A 21,010-nucleotide genomic window follows, 5' to 3' on the forward strand; every position below is an offset into this window, starting at 1 on the left:
TATTTCTTACATTGACAATGGCTGTCAACTAAGTTTTTGGTCAGGAGATTTCTTATTCTTGGCACCTGGCAAGTTACCAAATCTTTCTGGGTGTGTTTGTAAAGACAACAGAGAAAGAATGCCAGACACAAAGCCACCCTGGCCTCCTGTTTCCAAATGGAATGGCCAACCTACATTCATGACATGTGGGGGTTCAGTCAGGATGATGGGAGAGATTGCATAATTGTAATAGTCACAAACCTTCTTGGAAGGCTGGAAGATTTTTGCAAAAGCCTTGGGAAGGAGGTTATGGTTGAAGGCAGCCTAATCCCCTTTCCTTGTGAAAATAACATAGAGTAGAGTTTATCTAAATAAGTTGTTTACTCACATGGTCCTAAAACTAACCTTTAACCATTTGCAGGACAGATGGGTCTCTTAGCGGAAGGGCGACCGGGTTTATTACCCACAAATGGTGTTTGCTTTAGGCCTCAGAACCTGGCCTTTAATCATTATCTATAAGTGTGTTGACTCAGAGCCTTTGTTATTAAATCTATACTGAATAAATGCCCTGAGTGCCAGCTGGTGAAGGCTGGTGGCTGCTAACTGTCTCTGCAGCATCTGTGGCCATGGACCCCTAGCCCTCTCTTTCACTGTATTTGGTATTTGAGTGCATTTGTTCATCCGTCACTGGGTCAGGGCCTGTGGGTTGAATCCAAACGAGGACATAAGGCTGCACCACTCAGAGCCTGCACTTCTGTCAGTATGAAGTCACATGTAGCTTTCCTGGTTTGGGTGCCTCCTGTCCGTGTTATGTCCTGGGTTTCCTAGAACGGCACGGTCCAGGGTTGGGCTGTGCTGAGGACTCTGTTTCAGGCTCTGGCTGCACTGTCCACTTCAGCCCATTCTCTGAATTTGGAGTCACAAGGCCCAGGCCCTTTTTCTCCTTCCTTTTTGCTTTTTCCATGCAAAGAATAGCATCTTCAAGAATGCTGAAGGTTTCCCCTGTTGTCAGCATCTGTGCTGGGATTTGTCATTAAGTGCTGGTGGGCTGCTGGATTTTGACATCACATTGGATCCTAAAAGACAATTAACTGAGTAAAAATTGTTGAGGCTAATAGTGTTAGAAAATGTCAACTGGAGAGTGGGGAAAGATGATTATTGTTTCTCTGCCTTCTGGGCCAAGTGCTTGTTCATGAGGTTTGCCCAACAAGTCGCTATTCCAGGGGCCAGGAAGCATGAGGGAGGGGGTCAAGGCTCCAGGACCTTCCAAGGATTACTGAGCTCCAATCCTAGCCCCTCTGAAATGAGAAGCTGAGGCTCATATGTTTTTCTAGATTCTTAGAGGTGAGTCAGGGGTCTAGGACTGGGCTGTAAGATCCAGCTGTGAAGGCTGGTTTAATTCATGAATGGTGATCACACAGCATATCGCTCTGTCATGCACTTTGAGTATTTTCATTGCAGGTCCTTCCTCTCCTTTCCAAAAGAGACAGGGTGTGGCCCTGACATGCTGGCCATGTCTGCAGAGTGATCTGTAGGTAAGTGATTCGTCCTCTCCACCCTGGCTTCTGCATGAAGTAAATGCTGCCCAGGAAACATAACTAATGTTTCAATTATCCAAAAACTCAGAGAGCAAACTTGCCTAAGCCAACCAGGCTCTACTGGTGTCTTTTAAACAACCCCACGACATAAAGCATTTTCCTTGCCAACACACATGGGACACTGGTTTATTTTTGATGATTTTAGAGATTTAAAAATGTCAAATAGATTCTGGCTGTAAATGTCCCCACAGTGATTTTGTCATTTTGTAGAGAAAAGAAAGCAAGCTTCAACACCACCCCTTTCAGAATCGTCCAAGCTGTGCGCCCCAGCCCCTCCTTTCACAACCCCTTCCTACCACACCCCCATCCTATTCATATTCTGATCTTCGACACACTTGAAAAGATGTTATTTCAAATGTTCCTACCAAAGAGAAAATTTTTCTCGTGTTTTTAGAGTCTGCCGTCAAAGGACTTAATCTGCATTGGGGGCCGGCGGCTGCAGATGTGGGTGCTGGAGGCGAGAGAATCATACACAATGCGGTGGAGCTGGAGGGGCCTCGGCTTCCTGGGTCTGGCCCCCTGCCCACACTGCAGAAACCACTGAGTTTTGGTCAGAAGATTCCTTATTCTTGGCACCTGGCAAGTTGCCAAACCTTTTTGGGTGTATTTGTTGGGAGCCAGTTGGTTCAAGGTGACATAGAGATGGGAAGGTCCCAGACCTCCTGACTCCCAGTGCAGGGCGGCTACCTCGTCCTTCAGAGTGCTTTTTGCTTAGCTGGGGGCAACAATAAAACTAGACACAGCAATGGATTCAGGCTTCCTGATTTGGAATTCACAGTCAATTGATCAAGATTAGGACAAAAGGTTACCCTTGCATGCAGTCGGTAAGAGTCGGTTTGCCCAGCAAATTAATCAAATAAGAATTGATGGAGAAGTTTTAAAAATAATCTGAGAAGGCTAACTCTGGTATTCTCTTGACAAATATTTGTTGATGGTCTATTGTGTGTCTGTTGAAGAGGTAGCAATGCACATCCCTGCTCTTAAGCAGTGAAACAGACACGTCAACAGGCCCACTCTGAATGAGTGCTTAAATGCTACACGAGGAGAAGCACAGGTGCTAAGTGAGTGGGCTGGAAGGGTCCTCATGGCAGACTTGGGCCATCGTGGATCTTGGACTTTTTCCCAGTGGAAGCCATGTTGAAACTGAGAGCTGAAAGATTTAAAGTGAAGACGTGGTTTGGAAAAACCACACTAGCTGCAACCTAGGAAATGGATGGGACTGCCAAGAGAGAAGGTGGAGAGACCATGGGAAGGCCACCACAGCTCTCCTGGGAAGAGTGCTATGACCTGATTTAGGGAGGTGACAGTGGGTGGAAGAAACCCCAACAGCCTCAGAAATGGATGGGATTTGGGAGGAGAGGGAGAGAGTGAGAGCAAGGTATGTGAGGAGGGGCAGGCTTCTGTGTGAGGTGACTGCACAGAGGGGGTATACTCACTGACGAGGGGACCCTGCTAGAGAGGGTGGCACAAGAGGGAAAGACAGGTCACGGCTGAGGATTGGGTTTCTTAGAAGAGGCTCCAAGTATAGGGAGGGAACAGAACTTGAGTTCAGTTGTAGATATGTTCTAGGTGCATCTGGAACACAGAGGGGAGAGGCCCAACAGGCAGGCAGATGGGTACCTGGGTGAGAGCGCAGAGGAGAATGCAGGCTGGAGGTGAGGTCTGGGGGTCCTCGGGTGGCTGCAGACTTGAGTGGGGATTACAGGCTTTCCCAAGCACTTGAGCAGCATCCTTAGCAATCAAGAATTTGGTGCTAATTACAGATAACAGCAGGCCTCATTTGCATATTAACAACTAAAGGGACTAATTACAAATTAGCTTTATCTATTCATTAAAATAAGCCCAGGAGGCCTTTTTACTTGGAAAGGCTTTGATAGCATTTAGTTAAATTACTGTGTGTGCACCTGGAAGTAATAACAGCTGCATTTCCTGTATGCCATTGTATAAATCAGACAGGCAAAAGAGAGGCTTTAGTGGATTTAAAACCAAGAGGATTTGATTTTGCAACCTCAGAAAACCGATGCATGCATGTGGGTAAGAGTAGTTTTCAGGGTAATTAAAAGGAAAGTCTAAAATTGTTCTAGTTTTGTTTTAAGTTTTGTATAGCTCCTTCTACCTGAGGAAGCAGGGTTCCCAAATGTTCTCCTCAAGGGTCTTTGAAGGCAGAGGGCTTCCAGGCTCAGAGCAGAGGCTTGCAGTGCTTGATGGCATAGAAGGAGATTTGGAGCTCAGATGGAGAGGTCAGAAATGAAGCAGTGATAGTTACATGGAAAAACCGAACAAAGCGACAATTACAAACTCCCAGAAAAACAAAAAGTTAACAAGAAGAAAGCCCTGTTCCAGTATGTGAGGGGGCGTGGCTGTGCTGCACACACTAAGCTAACCACTGATGTCGCTGAAAGTGGTGACATAAGTATTTCAAAAATAAACGGCATGGTTTTCCACAATAAATCTAAAACTGAAAAAGCGCAAAAGCACCCCAAATACACTGTTCACAGATATAAAGGTGAATAACTGAAGATGTTGTCTTTGAGGAAGAATTAGGAGGCAGACAGGTGGGGCAAGAATGGCAGTCTTCTATTATATGCCTTCTGGTTATGTTTGACTTCTTAAACCAATGCACACACGCTATTTAATTTAAAAAAATACAGCCTCTGAAGACATGTTCTTTTGGCTTCAATTGTTAAGTAAAAGCATGAACAAATAATGGTGCCTCGAGTCTACTAACTCACCAAAGCAGAAAGGAATCAGCTGCATGTGTGACCTTCCAAGACCACACATCCCCCAGGCATGTGTTGCCAGGACAAGGGAAGTGTTGGCTGATCTAAGTTACAGTCCTGCTGTGGCACTTCCCATGACCTACCTGAGGAAATGCACATCCTTCAGGGCCTCTGAGATACAGCCCCAGCCAACCTCTCCACTTCTTTTTTTAAACTACTGTCACCCAGTGACACTCTGTTACCCAGGCTGGAATGCAGTCATGCAATCATGGCTCATTGCAGACTTGACCTCCAGGTCTCAAGCAATTCTTCTGCCTCAACCCTCTAAAGCGCTGGGATGACAGATGTGAACCACTGTGCTCAACCACCTCTCTACTTCATAACGTCCCCTCCTCACACTTGCAGCTCCTGCCACCCTAAGCAGATTGCAGCACTGAAGTACACACACACACACACACACACACACACACACACACACACACACACACAGAGTATTAGTCTGTTCTCATGGTGCTATAAAGAACTGCTCAAGACTGGGTAATTTATAAAGAAAAGAGGTTTAGTTGACTCACAGTTCTGCAGGGCTGGGGAGGCCTCAGGAAACTTACAATCATGGCAGAAGGGGAAGCAAACACTTCCTTCTTCACATGGCAGCAGGAAGGAGAAGTGCAGAGTGAAGTGGGGAGAAGCCCCTTTTAAAACCATCAGATCTCATGAGAACTCACTATTATGAGAGCAGCATAGCGGGATCCACCTCATGACTCAGTCATCCCCTCCTGGTTCCTCCCAGGACACATGGGGAATATGGGAACCACAACTCAAGATGAGATTAGGGTGGGGACACAGCCAAACCAAATCACACACACACCCCATGGCAGTCATGGACTCCTCCCACCACCCCCATGACCTGGCTGACTCCTGGCTTCTGGTCACTTCCCCTCTGTGTCCTAGTCCAGACCCTTCCTTCTCCAGAGAGCCTTTCCTGGCCCCTCGAGTGGCGTGCCTGTGGGCTCCCAGCGAGCCCTGTGCTTACCCGCTGCATTATCTGTGGTCCTTCTCTCTCCCTCATGAGACCCTTAGAACGGGAACTGTGCCCACTACAGATTGCACAGTTGAGTACGATTACTCTGGAAAGTGGCTGAAGATCCTTCTTGCTTCTTCCCGCCTTTCCTCCTTCCAGTCCCCATTCACTAACAAGACCCTTGTCTTTACCAACACCACACTCAGCCTCTGTCTCTTCCTTGCCCTACAGAAAAGAGACAAAATCCAACTCTTATGATGGAAGGAGGGAGGCTCAGACAAGTCTCGAAAAGGATAGGGAGAAAGGACTGGAATGTTGGGTTTTTCATGTTTGTTCAAGCCCAGATGCCAACCTCCAGCGCAGAGAGGAGCGTGCATTCCCAGTGCTGTGTGGCCCCTCATTAAGGACTCCCTGTGGGCTCCCCGAGCCAAAGGCACTCAATCCTTCCAGGAAGCCCAAGGCTTACATCTCCCTGATCCGGTGTCTCCAGACCCCCTAGCTCGGATTTTGCTTCCTGAGGGATAAGGCCCAGAGATGAGCTCTGTCCTGCCTTCTCCCAGACCTCAGCTGGACCCAGCCCTGCTGTGCTTCAGAAAAGCTTTGTTCTCCTTGCCTCCTGGCCACACTGACCAAGCAAGCACGCACTGTAGAGTCTCATACCTCTTAGGCACCAAGAACACCCGGCCAGCCCAACATCCCAACAGGAATCCAGCAGAGAGAGGAAAGGGAAAACTCGGCATCAGTTAGAGGCTCCAGGAGAAGGGCCTCAGGCAGCATGAGCCCTGTAGTGGTGGCAATAAGCATCAGAATGACCGCACAGAATTTCTGTTTGTTTTGGTTTTTGGTTTATTTTTTATTTATTTTTTTGAGAGAGTCTGTCACCCAGGCTGGAGTGCAGTGCCATCTCAGCTCAGTGCAACCTCTACCTCTCAGGCTTAAGGGATCCTCCCACCCCAGCCTCCTGAGTAGCTGAGACTACAGACACATGCCACCACACCTGGCTAATTTTTATATTTCTAAAGACAAGTTTTCACCATGTTGACCAGGCTGGTATGAACTCCTGAGCTCAAGTGATCCTCCTGCCTCGGTCTCCCAAAGTGCTGGGATTACAGGCGTGAGCACCGTGCCTGGCCGGCAAACAGCTTTCCAACCCTGATTGTCAGGCAGGTACTGTGTGTTTTACACACATGACCCACCAGCTCCATCAGCAATCCTGGCAGGCGGATCTGTCTTCGCTGGCGCTTAGTGGAGGTGGAACCCGAGCCTTGGAGTGGGGAACTCGCTTTCCCGGTTACCCCAAAATGGCTGAGTGAGAGGAGGTCCCACCCTAGGTCTGCCTGTCCTCAGAGAGTCTGAACTTTTAACTTTATTATTATGCTGTTATGAACCAGGTTGGCAAAGGAGGGAAGATGTGGAGAAAAGAGGTGAGAGAATTTCTTTTTAAGTTTAAGGGAAGCTGAGCACATTTTGAGAACCAAGTTGTAAGGAAAATCTAGCTCTTGAGTGGGATGTGGCCTCCACCCCCCATTCCTCCCAAACCCACAACCAGTGGCCCAGATACTTCAGGGGTTCTGAGATCACTTTTTCTTCCTCAGTACCAAAAGTTGAGCCAAGTGTAAACAAGCAAACACTTTAAATAATGCTCCTTGAGGTGAGTCCTTAATCAGCATCTCACCCAGACTTTCTAAAGCCTCTGCAGGAGCACATAGATCTTCTCAGTGTCTGCGGCTCTGACAAGCAATAAGCTCACACCATCCAGGCTGATGGCTCCGGGTGCCTTTGGCAGTTAGTAATTTCAGATGCGGTGGGAGGGAGTTCTCAGTGAAAGAATCACACTTTCAATCCAAAATTAAAGCTCAATTTGGTCTAATTGTCCTTGATTTTATCAGTAGCATGAAATGGCTGATTCCATATGCAAAAATAAATAAATAGTTGTGCAGCTTTGAAATCCCTTCTTATCCCTGGGGACAGAGCCCGTCAAGTTCTGTGTTATTTTCAGCCACCAAACAGTGCTGATCTTTCTCTACCCTTTTCTATTTTCTCTCCCTTCTCTGCACTTCCCCCAGCCCTTTCCAAAAAAAGAAAAGCATAGTGTGTCTCTGTGTGTCTATCTCCTCTGTCTGTGGCTTGTATAATTTTAGAATGGAAGTTCCTTAAGAGCAAGAATAGTTCCTTCATGAGGCGATGACGCCCAGAAATCTGGAAATGCCTGCTTAAATGGTAAATCAGAATAAAGAAAATAATACAAGTGGCTGTTTATTTCTCTCACAGCAATTTCTTTGCAAAACCCCGCAATAGAGACCACACTTAGGCCTAGAATGAAGAGGCTGAGAGGCTGTCCTGGGGCTCTGGTGGGAGCCTCCTTTCCAAGAATAACCATAAATTTACCCTCAAGCAGCGAGGAAGCTGCCCATCTCTAGTCACCAGAAGACCTGAGTCCTGGCTTGCCTGTGCCTTCAGTTAGCTGTGTCGTTTGGAGCAACTCCCTTCACCTCTCTGGCACTCAGGCTCCCGATCAGGAAAGTGAAGAGCTGTGGTACAGTCTGAGGTGCCTTCCAGTGGTGGCTGTAGTAACCTCTGGGAGGGAGGAAGGGTGACAGTGACCCAGAGGAGACGGTGGAAGAGGCACAATGTGGGCAGTGGCGGGGGATGGAGAAGCTGCAGAATTTGAGCTCAATTTGGGGGGTGGAGTCAACAGGGCCTGTGACCCAGTGAGTTTGGGACGAGGAGACAGGAGTCCATAAGAGATGTTGGATTCTGCCTGGAGGACCCAAGAGTGTGTGTGTGGGTGACATAGATCAGGATGGCCGTCAGAGAAGGTGTCAGAAATTTTCCATCTGTGCTAGTTGTAAAATATGTTCACAAATTCTGTAACGCTGTTCCCATTAAGCGGTGGACTCTAATTCTCTTCTTGACTATACATGGCCTTGATTTGGTCTTGAGCTTCTGACGAGTACAGAGCCACAGAAATAACGCTGTGTGACTTTATAAAGACTAGCTTGTGAAGACAATACAGCTTCTGCGTGGCTCCTTCTTGGGAGCTTGCCCTCGGAACCCAGCTGCCATGCTGTGAGGAAGCCATAGCCACAGGTGGGTGCCCCAGTTGAGGTGCCATCACACAGCCACAGACGCCAGGGAGAAAGCCCGTGGGGCAGCTCCGGCCACAGCCACTGTCTGACTGCAGCATCTTGAGCAATGTTGAGCCAGAGCTACCTAGTTGGGCTGAGTCAACAGCCAGGACCACGAGAAACGGCAGCAGTGCCTGGCTGCTTGTTTGGTGGTTTCCCAAATGCTTACAGACCATGGGACATGTGGGTAGGGGCCCCATCCTTCTGGCTCCTGGCCAGAAGCACACAGTACATTCAGAAGTGTTGAGAGCAGAAAGTTTGAAGAAGTGAGTGTTTACAGGGGCAGGGGCAGGGTTAAGAGAACCAAAGAGGAATGGTAAATGCCTGGAAATCAATAGGAGGGGCCATTCCTGCCCCTAGGCCTGAAGGGACAATGCAGGGGGCAGGCAGGACAGTGTGACTGGGAGCCTGGCTGAGGGATCTGGGGAAAATGAGGGCCTGCCAGAATCAGCAGAATCCCTCAGACCGTGAGGGAGTGAGAAGGAAGGACCATAACCCCCACCCTGTCTCCTCTCCGCCACCCAGCCCCTCTGACGTCTCCCATTGGCTGACCCCAGCGGGATGCCAGAAGGCAAGGGAGGCCGTAATGCAGTCTGTAGAGACCAGCCTCCCAGAGCAGCATGAATACACTTGGCAACAGCTATAGAAGACAGCACAAATGAATAGAGTGAAAAGAGAGTGAAAGGTGGAAAGGTGGGAAATGAAGCCTTTCAGGGCAAGTGAAGCAGAGGTGCCCCCAGGTGAGCAGGAGCAGGTAAGATTGCACAGGCGGGAGAAGAACCAGATAGGAAAGGCCTGCAGCGTGTAGAGCCAGCAAGGGAAGAATTTCAAATGGAAGCAAGCCAGTACTGCCACATTGACTTGGGAGGCGCTGACATTTGCAGGCAGCTCGGCCTCTCCTGGGCTTTGCAAGACAGAAACCTGGGGAGGAGACCAGGTGGAAAGATGCCGCAGCAGGCGGGTCCGTCCCTCACAGTGACTGCCCCTCACAGTGACTGCCGTGTAAACCGGCCTTGCCCAGCCTCGATGCTCAGCTCCTCCAGGTCCGGGACAGTACGTGCTTCTTGTGTCCTTGCATCCTGCACGCAGGGGCTCGGGTGCCACCCGAGGACTGCTAGGACCGTGGCCCTGTGGGAAGTGTGAAATGGAGGTGACAGACCCCCAATGAAGCCACGGTGGGTAAGTTGGGAAGCAGGGGCAGCCCCTGGTCCCAGCCCACGTTGGCTGGAAGAATCCTGACAGCATGCATCTTGCTCCCACTGGTATCCTGGAGGGCAGAACCAGCCGGCTCCTGGCAGGCAGCACTGTGTTCCTGTGAGCCCTGACCTGGAGCCCTTGAGTCCTGGTGCACAGAGCAAGCTGGGGAAGTGGCCATTGGATGAAGCCCTGTGACATGGACAGGGGTGACCGTAGGGAGGGTGGCTGCTGAAAAGTTCAATATGGGGCTCACGCTTGGGGACCTGGGAGGTCTTTCTCTGACTTACGGTGTGTTAACATCTTCTCAGAAAGAGATGAAAGAGGATGCTATGGACATGCGGGTGCAGATCAGATCGTGGGGAGAGTGTCTGCCTCTCCGCACATAAGGGCATTAGGCGGCCCCAGGACTCAGACCCTGAGGGGAGCAGGAGGGTCGGGGAGGACTTTCTGCAATGGCAGCAATGTTTTCCTGTGTGTCGAATGTTGTAGCCACTAGCCACAGGCAGCCGTGGAGCAGCTGAGAAGTGGCTAGTGCGGCTGAAATACTGAATTTAAAGTACTGTGTCATTTTAATGACTTCCCACTTAAATGTATAGAACCACTTGTGGCTGAGGCTATTGTGGTACTAGACAGTGCAGGCAGAGGCTGAGCTGCTTAGAAGGGCGCGGAGAAGGACCCTGCTCTGGACATTGAGGAAGATAGTAACTCACCACCCTTTAAATAAAATGCCTGGACTGTTAGGAAGCTTGGGCAGCATCTGGCTGCAGCGCTTTACTTAACAGAGGAGGACGCAGGGGCTCCGCATGCCCCCGGGATGTGCTTGGGAAGATGGGGGTCGGGGGCAGCAGCAGAAGCTAGGGAGGCTTTTCCTGTTCCCCAAGATCTAGCAGACATAGTGTGAAGCAGAGCAACATCACAGCATAAAGTTGGGGACGGATGAGAAGAGGAAGGAAGAGGACACAGACTTGTGGGATCTCCCCAAGAGATCCCGGCTAGACTCAGTGGTTTAGTCCTCAAGGGGACGCCTGCCCACCTCACCTGCCAGCTCAGAGCTGGGACATGTGACAGGGATGGAGCATTCCCTGGAGGGAGTCTGGGGAGGAGCTGGTCCACCTCTGCAGAATCCTTGGTGTGCTAGGAGGGTCGCCCGACGATGCCTGCAGCCCTGCGGTCCAGCCCTTTCCCTGCGTGGCTCCCTCGGGGCTCTTGCTGCTCATGCCTCGAGAACCAAGGACCTCAAGTTTAGGGCCTTGAAGCAGGTCCCAGACCTCAGCGAGACTGGTGCTTTTGGACAGGCAGCTGGGAAGGGCGGGTGCTCTGCCTGGCACACTGTTTTGACACTGGTGTTCCCATTCCTTCTGGGACCGAGAGATAGTAATGCGCCAGCAAACACAGATTTTTTTTTCTTTCTATCCTGATGAATCACTTTTTAAATAAGAATAGGACCTTGGTAGCTGGTTGATCCTGTCCTTAAAACTGAATCGCTCCAGGTCTTGGTGCTCGATGAGGGCCTCTTCCTATTCCTGTTGACCGTTCTTGGGAGAGACGGTGTGCTTTCATTAGCCAAGCCAGAGACACAGATGTCAGTGTGGACGACAGCACTCCAAGTCCTGCTCCAAGTCCTCACTTCTGCACTTGTCAGTCAGGGCCAGATCCAGGAAGAAGCTGGGCTCTCCTATGGGACACTAAGGACAGCAAGGCTGAGGTCTGGGACCTGCTTCAAGGCCCTAAACTTGAGGTCCTTGGTTCCCCACCGCCACTCAGGCCACTCAGCAGACAAGGGCTTCAAGAAGCCCCGGAGCAGCCTACTTCTGCTCCCTTGCAGTCACCCACCCACCCACCCATTCAGTCTCTTTTTAGGAAGCTTTTGTGGGCACGTGGTTGAGAGGGAGAAGCCTAGCTTCCGCGTAAGTGATGGCATTGCTATGCGGTAGGTGTGTGGATGAAGGAAAACCCAATGCTGCAGAGTGGTGTCGAGGAGGTGAGTGATGGAGGGGGGCTCTGAGCCAGCATCCCCAGGAGGGATCTAGGGCCGGGGCAGCTTCCCTTTGAGGTGGGCCGGTCATTACTGTCGGAAAAACCTCAGCTGCACTTTAAGAGGGAATCTGATTTCACGGAGGGTGCCACCGGGAACATGGACAGCAAGAACCACAGGGATATCTACTGAACTTGGGGTTGATTTTGAGTAGTAATTCTCCAGAGTTCCACGTTAATGCCTTCACCTTCAGTGATGTGACCAGCAAACGCCACGCAGGTGCATGCAGTCCTTCTGTACGCAGCTGCACTTCCTTCACTGATGAGGGTGCTGTCCTTTACACAGCATGCCAGTTCCGACCGTCTTTTTCAGGGAATCAGGCCATGAAGAGATCATGAGAATGAAGAGGGGATGGGAAGAGGCATCAGGAATGCACATGAGGAGCAGGAACACCTCCTCAGTGACTGAAAGAAAAAAGTGCCCACGTTTCTTTGCACCGATTTTGCATTCCTCTTGGATTCGGCTCAGCATCGGCCATGTTCTGCCCTTCTACCTAAGTGAGTTTTACTGTCAGTGGCCAGGGTAGGAAGCCCTCTTAGGGAGCAGGCAGAGAGGTGACACAGTCCCCCTGGGTCATACAAACATGGAGCCCGAAGAACGAGTGAAGCTGGTGGATGTTCTCTGCCTGGTGCTCGCCCAGACCTAGCTCTGTCTCTCACCGGGAGCCGAGGCTGGCTTTCACACTCCTGAAAAAGTTCATTGGTTTTCTCACGTTCTGTTCCCTGAGCAGCCAGGCAGTGTGTCGTTTTAAATAACGACACTGTACAAATGGCAGTTCAGTCTCAAAGGAAATGCCTCGCCTAAGAAATAATCTCTCCATGCCAATTGTGGGATAATCGTTTTCCCACCAAAAACACTAGGAAAATGTTGGCTTTTAAGACACATAAACAGCAGAAATGCGAATTCACCGGCTAATGCCAGTGGAGAGGAAAGAAAGCAGCTTTCCTCGGGATGGCAAGCTGAGGACACCCAACTTCTGCCTCACATTTTCCCAGCACCGTTTCCCACAGCTGCTGAGGAAGGGCTCCTTGTGCTTTTCAGAGGTGCTGGCATCGTCAACACCATCTTGCAGGTGATGTTCCTGAGGCTCCCAAAGGCTGGGCGTCTTTACCACACCACCCCAGAGGGTCGCTTTTGGGGCAGTCAGACCCCCCAGTGACAGACTGCAGTTGTTCCCACCATTTTCACGCCCCCCCTTACAAATCTGCAGTGACAAAGGGACTGGCTTCCTCCTCTCATGTTTTCTGCTTTTGCTTGTTTGGTTTTGCTTACTGCCTGTAGCAAGTTGCTGGAGCCAATTTGTATTCAAATTCAAAGCCAAGCTGGCCTTGCTCAGCAGGAGTTAGCAAGTGCATTCAATTTGTGACGCTGCTGCACACGTCCTCTCTCTGGAGAAGGTCTGGACGTGGACTAGAGCCACTGCTCCCCCATCAAGGAAAAATGCCTCCAGTCATCTCTCGGCCCCTTCCCAGTATCACCATTTGTTAAGCGGGAAGTGGCAAATGCCTCATTTATTGTCACCTCTCTCGTGTACCGTCCTCTAAACACGTTTAAGTCTCTGTGGATTGGTTATTGCTTTGTCTAGCTAACTGCGTCACCCCTCAAATCCCACCAAATGCTAGGCTGTACCCTAATGTGGTCTCACAACGAGAATGAACTTTTCTCTTATGTGATGTAAACAAATAAGAACAAAAACAAAACCTAGTGATCCCCTTCTGTGTTTGGTAGAGAAGTAAGAACAGATGCAATCATATCACCAAGATGTAATCCACAAACACCAGGTTATTCTGTGTGAGAGGGAGGGTACTGTAGCCCAGAGTCCATGGATCAAGGCTTACTTCAAGGGAGCTCCTGTTTACAAAGTTAAATTTACCTTGATGCCTGGGCACAGCACTTACCACTAAAACTATTAACACAGGGTTTCTGATTCCAGACAAAACGGAGTAAGTGCCTTCTGCCTATTCCTTCTACTAATTGCAACTGAAAACCCTGGACAAAACACATAAAGCACTAACTACTAGAAAGTTGGAGAAAAGAAGATGGATAGCTAGAGACTCTGTAATTTGAGAATAACCCCAGATGTGTTTTGTGTTGGGATGGGGAGGAGGAATGTTTGCTTCCCATATATCCCATTCTGGGCACTACAAAGCCCCCAGTCTTGGAAATGCCAACTAGCTCAGACAATTAAAGAAAAAAAAGCCCCTGCCGGGCGCGGTGGCTCAAGCCTGTAATCCCAGCACTTTGGGAGGCCGAGGCGGGTGGATCACGAAGTCAAGAGATTGAGACCGTCCTGGTCAACATGGTGAAACCCCGTCTCTACTAAAAATACAAAACATTAGCTGGGCATGGTGGCGCGTGCCTGTAATCCCAGCTACTCAGGAGGCTGAGGCAGGAGAATTGCCTGAACCCAGGAGGTGGAGGTTGTGGTGAGCCAAGATTGCGCCATTGCACTCCAGCCTGGGTAACAAGAGTGAAACTCCGTCTCAAAAAAAAAGGAAAAAAAGCCCCGAGGAAAGCCTGCCGTCTCTAGCTAAAGGACCAGGAAAAGGGTGGTCCTGTATGACAGAACTCTTTTGACTATGCCCACCCTCTGCCAGGCAAAGATAAGAAACAATTCTGCAACCATCTGCCTCCCCATTGGGTGCTGTGGCTGTGGAGACTGTGATTAGAGCCCCATGGACCATTCCTCCCTGCATGAAGGAGGCACCACACCATTCCCTCTCCACCTGTCATGGGGAGAGTGTGCAGTGAGACCCTGCCCACAATCCCCACTTGCATTAAGTGAATGTCAGCAAAGAGGAAACATCCCAGCCCTTCCGTAAGGGGCCATTACAGAGAAGAGGAAGCCAAATGAAAGGGGTCGTGGAGGGAAGTTTATAGGGAAGATTCTGTCAACTTCTCTGAAGAAAGGGATTTTTTAAATTTATGAATAAAGTTGTGGGAAGACCTTCAAGTGGTCTGTGAGTCAAATTGGTTAGAATTAACACAGCAATAGGTTTGAGAGCCAAAATAGTACCTTGACGATTTCAGATTGACCTCTGGGTGGTATACAAGTGGGGCAGCGGAGATAGCACTATAAAGCCTTTGAAAACAAAATTGACATTTAAACCACAAGCCCACAAAAGTAGGCCATGATGTGTGCTCTGAGCCTAAACAGGTTGACTGCTTACTAAAATAGATATTGAATAGGTCTCTATTATATCCCATGATGTAATACATAAAGTGTTCAAGAGCTAATCCAAAATAATACTTCATACCAAATATCAGAAACATGTCAACTCAAATAAGAAAATAAAATCAACAATTACCAACACTGAGATAACACAGATGTTAGGATGATCTCATAAGGATTTTTAAGTAACCATCATAAAACTGCTCCAACAAACGATTATAAATACTCTTGAAACAAATAGAAAATTGTAAACGCTCAGCAAAAATGGAAGCTATAAAGGAGAACTAAATTGAAATTTTAGACTAAAAAATATAAGAACTAAAATATTTTAATTTTTTTCTAGAGGCAGAGTCTTGCTCTGTCATCCAGGCTGAAATGTAGGTATGCAATCATAGCTCACTGCAGCCTCAAACTCCTTGGCTCAAGCAATCCTCCTGCCTCAGCCTCCTGAGTAGCTAGGACAATAGATGTGTGCCACCACACCCAGATAATTAAAACAATTTTTTGTAGACATAAAATCTTGCTTTGTTGCTCAGACTGGTCTTGAACTCCTGGGTTCAAGGGATCCTCTTGACTTGACCTCCTAAAGTGCTGGGATTACAGGCATAAACCATCCTTCCTGGCCCAATAAGCAGAATTTTAAAACTCACAGAATGAGTTCAATAGTAGAATAGAAATGACAAAGGAAAGTGTTATTGAACTCAGAGGTAACTCAATAGAACAATTCCTATTGAGTTATTTTTTTAATAAGTGTAGATAATTATTCTATTGACTTATTCTGGATAATTATTCTGAATAGAATGATTTTCTAGATAATAGAATAGAAATAAAATAGAATAAGTATAAATAAATTAGCTTAGTTCCTAATCTATTTAAAAAGAAAATGGATTTTTAAAAAAAATGATTCTCAAGGACCAGTGGGACAGTGACACAAGAGATAGCATTCATATCATCAGAGTCCTAGAAAGAGATGAAAATAAATAAAAGTGAGCAAATATTTTTTGAAATAATGACAAGAAACTTCCCAGATTTGGTGAGACACATAGACTTATAGATTCAAGAAGCTGAGCAAATCCAAAACAGGGTACAATTAAAGAAATCCATGGACAGACAATCACATTTTTGAAAATTAAACACAAAGAACGTATTTTAAAAGCAGTCATAGAGAATGGTTATAATGACAGTGAATTTCCCATCAGAAACCATGGAGGCCAGAAGGAAGAGTCAGAATGTTTTTCAAGTGCTGAAAGAAAATAACCATCAACCCAGAATTCTATATCTAGCAAACTTCTTCAGGAACAAAAGTGAAATGAAAACATTCCCAAGTGAAGGGAAACAGAGAATTTGTTGTCAGAAAACCTGCTTGAAAAGAATTGCTATAAGAAGTTCTTCAAACAGAAAGGAAATGATAACAGATGGAAACTTGTGGAACATCAGTTATGACGAAAAAGAAATGAAAAGAGCAGATATCTAGATAAATATATATATACTATCCTTCTTTTGGGTTTAAAATATTTTTTATGATTGGAAGCAGAAAATTACAACAGTCTGATGTGGTTCTCAAGAAATGTAATAATATTTAAGACACTTCTGTCATTAAGGGGAGTGGTAAAGAAGCCTGCATGGAGGTAAGGTTTTAATATTCATTCCACTTGAAGTAGTAAGTTGTTAATATTGGTAGGATGTAATGTGTTATATGTGTATATATGTCATAATCACTACAGCAAACACTTGAAAATACCAAAAAACATTACAGATAAATTAAAATAGAATACTAAAAATTGTTCTGGTAACCCAAAGGAAAGCAGGCAGAGGGAAACAAAGGAACAATAAAAGTGGGGAGGGAGAAACAAACTGAAAACAAATAATAAAGCAGCGACTTAAATCCTAAAATAACAACAGTGGGAGGCTGAGGCGGGAGGATCACCTGAGGTCAGGAGTTCAAGTCCAGCCTGGCCAACATGGCAAAACCCATCTCTACTAAAAATAGAAAAGTTAGCTGGGTGTGGGAGTGGGCACCTATAATCCCAGCTACTCAGGAGGCTGAGGCATGAGAATCCTTGAACCAGGTGGGGGAACGGGGGCAGAGGTTGCAGTGAGCTGAGCTCACACCACTTCACTCCAGCCTGGGTGAGTGAGCAAAATTCTATCTCAAAAAAATAAAAAAACTGAACCAATTATATGTGTTCTACAGGAAACTTCAGATACTGTGATACAAGTTGCTGAAATGTAAAAGTATGAAAATATATATTCTGTAAAGCTGATCAAAAGACAGATGGAGTGCGTTCATATCAGATGATGTAGACTTGTGCAAAGGAAAAGGAAGAACATTGCACAATAAGAGAGTGAATTCACCAAGAAGATGTAACAATGTTATGCATCAAATAAGAGTTTCAAATATCTGAGATGAAAGCTGACACAGCTGAAGAAAAATATAGTCAGAGACTTCAATACTGCTCTTTCAGTAATTGAGAGACTACTAGACAGGATATCAAAAGCATATGGAAGAATTTAACACCATCAACCAACATGATCTAATTAGCATTATAGTACACTCCAACCAACAATGGCAGGATACACAATTTTTGTCAAGTGCACATGGAATAGTCAGCAAAATAGACCATATTTTGGATCATAAAACAAATCTTGACATTTAATGAATTGAAGTCAATACAGTATGCTGTCTGACTCTTAGGTCAATAACAAAAAATAAGAATATCTCAAAACACATAAAATTACACACTTTTAAATAATCCAGACATCAAAGGGTAAGTCTCAAGAGAAAATTAAAATATATTGAATTTAATGAAATGAAAATAAATACAACGTAGCAAAAATATATAGGGTACAGTGAAAGCGGTGCTTAGAAGGAAGTTTGTAGCACTAAATGCTTATATTGGAAAAGAAGAAAGCATTCAAGTCAATCATCTGAGCTTCTGTTTCAAGATATTAGAAAAAGAAGTGGGGAAAAAAACCCAAAGTAAGAAGAAGATAAGAAGTAAAGCAGAAATTGATAAAACTGAAAACAGAAAATAGAGAACATTAATAAAACTAAAAGCTAATTCTTTGAAAGATCAATAAAACTGATGAACTTCTAAGAAATCTGAAAGAAAAATGGTAGAAGACACAAATTACCAATGTCACGAATGAAAGAGAGGGCCAGGCACATTTTCTCATACCTGTAATCTCAGCACTTTGGGAGGCTGATATTGGCGGATCCTAGAAGTCAGGAGTTTGAAACCAGCCCGGCCAATGTGGTGAAACCCCATCTCTACTAAAAAAAAAAAAAAAAAAAAAAAAAATTAGCCAGTATGGTCGTGCTCATCTGTTTTCCTAGCTACTTGGGAGGCTGTGGTGGGAGGATCACTTGAACCTGGGAAGTGGAGGTTGCAGTGAGCCGAGATCTTGCCACTGCACTCCAGCCTGGGTGACAGAGTGAGACTCCATCTCAAAAAACAAAAAAGAATGTTACTGCAGATTGCATAGATACTTAAAGGATAATAACAAACAACTCTATACATGTACATTTGAAAATTTTGATGAAACAAACCAATTTCTCAAAAACCACAAGCTACTAAAACTCATCCAATATAAAACAGATAATCTAAATAGTCCAACAACTACTGAGGAAATAGAATTCATGGTTTAAAATTTTCTGAAAAAGAAATCTCCAGGCTTACTGGCAATTTCTATCAACCATTTTGGGAAGAAATAACACCACTTTTAACATAATCTTTTACACATAGTAGAAGAAAAAGGATTACTTCATAGTTCATTTTACGAGGCCAGTATTAGCCTGATACCAAATCCAGATAAGGACAGAAGGAGAGAGAGAGAAACTATTGACCAGTGCTCTACATGACTATAGACACAGAGTCCTTAATGAAATGCTAACAAATTGAATCTGGAAATATATGAAAGTGGTGATGTACTATAAACAATAAAAATAATATTTTCCCTATTTGTAGATGACATAATTGTGTATGTAGAAAATCCCATAATCTACACAAGAACTTCTAGAACTAAAATGCGAGTTTACTAAGGTGCAAGATTCAAGGTCAATGCACAAAAATCAATTATGTTTATTTAAATATACTAGCAAAGAACACGTGGAAACCAAAATTTAAAACAAAATGCCATGCATGACAGCTTCCGAAATTGAAGTACTTAGGATACAGAATCTGTATGCTGAAAATTGAAAAACGCTAATGAAATAAATCAAGGAACTCAATAAATGGAGAACATAAACATTCAGGAATCGAAAGACTCAACACAGTGAAGGCATCAGTTCTCTCAAAATTGATCTATAGGATTTTTGTAGAGATATACAAATTGACTCTAAAATGTGCATGTACACATGGACACAGAGAGGGGAGCACTACACACTGGGGTCAGTTGGGGGGAAAGAGGGGAGGGGCGGGGGGGGGGTGGGGAGCTGGGAAGAGATAACAAGGGGAGAGATGCCAGATGTAGGTGATGGGGGGGATGGCAGCAAATCACACTGCCACATGTGTACCTATGCAACAATCTTGCATGTTCTTCACATGTACCCCAAAACCTAAAATGCAATAAAATAAATAAATGGGAAAAAAATGTGCATGTAAAAGCAGTAGAGTGAGAATAGTTGAAACCTCTTGAAGAAGAAAAATAAAGTTGGAGTAATCACATTATCTGATTTTAAGACTAACTATATGGCAGCAGTAACAGTGTAGATGATCACATAGATCAATGGAATAGAACAGAGTCCAAAAATAGGCCCACAAAAGTATAACCAACTGATTTTTGATAAAGGTACAAAAGCGCTTCAAAGAGAAAGATGGTCATTTCAACATGGTTATTGGAAAATTGGTGGGTATTCAGAGGCAGAGGAAAAAAAGGAACACTTAACCTATACCTCACGCTTTGTATAAAAATTAACTCAAAATGGACCATAGATCTAAATGTAAACTGTAAAACTATAATTTCTCAATAAATACAGGAGAAAATCTTTGCAACTTCAGCTTAGGTGAGGATTTCTTTAGATAAGATGCCAAAAGCACAATTCATAGAAGAAAATTGTCAAATTGGACTTCATCAAAATTAAAAACGTTTTCTATGTAAAAGAGACTGTTAGTAGAATAAAAAGACAAGTCACAGACTAGGAGAAAATATTTGCAAATCATGTATCTGACAAAGAATTTGCAACCAGAATGAAAAGAGAATTCTTTAATCTTGACAGTACGAAAATAATGAGATCAATAAATGGGGAAGATATTTCAATGACACTTCATCAACTAGAATGAGCGGGTGAGAGGTAAGCATGTAAAATATATTCAACATCTCTGGTCATTAGAAAAATACAAATTAAAGCCACGATGAGATACTACTGTATACCTATTATGAGGACTAAAATAAAAAGCATTGACCATACCAGTTGCTAGCAAGAATGTGAAGCATCTGGAACTCTCACATGTTGCTGGTGGGTAAAGAAATGGTATGGCCACTCTGGAAAACAATTTGGCAATTTCTTAAAATGTTATGCATACACTTACCACATGACCCAGCAATCACACTCCTGGTTATTTATCCTAGATAAAGGAAAGCTTATGTTCATACAAACACCCATACACAAATGTTTATAGCAGTACACACGCACTTATAGTGGCGCGTTCATAACATAGAGATAGGAGACAACTCAGATGCCACGCAGTGCTTAAACTGTGGCACATTCACACCCCAGAATCCTGCTTAGCAGCCACAGAGAACAAGCTATTGATACAAGAACCAATATGGATCTCAAGGACATTTTGGATCTTGGATGGGTCTTAAGGGTATTTTGTGGAGTGAAAAAAAGAACTATAAAAGGGTCCGTGTGACTTAATTTACATAACACTTAAAACATGACAAAATTATAGTAACATGAAACTGATCAGTGACTGGCAAAGTGACTACAAAAGGTGGCACAAGGGATTTCACAGTGGGGATGGAATTCTCCATCCTGATTCTAATGGTGCAGGCATGAGTAGGACAGTGTACTAAAACAGGAGATCTAAATATGGCCTATAGTTTGGGTATTGGTATTATATGAATATCATTTTCCTGGTCTTGATAATGTGCTATGGTTATTTATGTAAGATGTTATAATTTGTGGAGTTTGAATGAAGAGTACATGGGAACTCTC

At 45.4% G+C, this 21,010-nt stretch overlaps 1 long non-coding RNA gene across 1 annotated transcript; it reads left to right on the plus strand.

The window, feature by feature from the left end:
- The first annotated feature begins 255 nt into the window (after positions 1–255).
- Positions 256–13,926, plus strand: LOC116549603. Its single transcript, XR_004267959.1, has 3 exons — positions 256–340; positions 9,617–9,621; positions 13,903–13,926. It is a non-coding gene; the product is annotated as an uncharacterized LOC116549603 (long non-coding RNA).
- Positions 13,927–21,010: the final 7,084 nt, after the last annotated feature.

This window comes from Sapajus apella, unplaced genomic scaffold (assembly GCF_009761245.1).
Source record: "Sapajus apella isolate SASKATOON/1434 unplaced genomic scaffold, GSC_monkey_1.0 scaffold6, whole genome shotgun sequence".
Taxonomy (NCBI): domain Eukaryota; kingdom Metazoa; phylum Chordata; class Mammalia; order Primates; family Cebidae; genus Sapajus; species Sapajus apella.